Source organism: Penaeus monodon, chromosome 33, assembly GCF_015228065.2.
Source record: "Penaeus monodon isolate SGIC_2016 chromosome 33, NSTDA_Pmon_1, whole genome shotgun sequence".
In the NCBI taxonomy this organism is placed as follows: domain Eukaryota; kingdom Metazoa; phylum Arthropoda; class Malacostraca; order Decapoda; family Penaeidae; genus Penaeus; species Penaeus monodon.
The window spans coordinates 12,799,810-12,800,173 of NC_051418.1; positions in this window are offsets into that span (position 1 = coordinate 12,799,810).

The window sequence follows — 364 nt, forward strand, 5'->3', positions numbered from 1 at the left end:
CCCCGTCGATTCTCCCGCAGGACCCGAGCGGCGGCCGCGAAGTCCTCCCGCGGCGCCGGTTCCTCCCCGAGTGGCGCCAGCGCAGGTACTCCCCGAACAAAGTCGCAGCGGTAAGCGCAGTCGGCCGCGGACACACGAGACGGGAAGTACCTGGAGTTCGCGGTTTATTGTGTGTTTCGTGGTATCGCTCTTTTATTTTTTTTAGATGAAGATTCTTATTTATTGGGATTGAAATGTGTTTATCGTTTTTTTAGATGTATGGGTGTTTATGGATGTCTTTTCTTTTCGATTCGGTCGAATGCAAAACCGAGATGGCAGCCTTAGTAACAAGGGCCTTGATATCTGACCTCCCTTTAAAAATTCT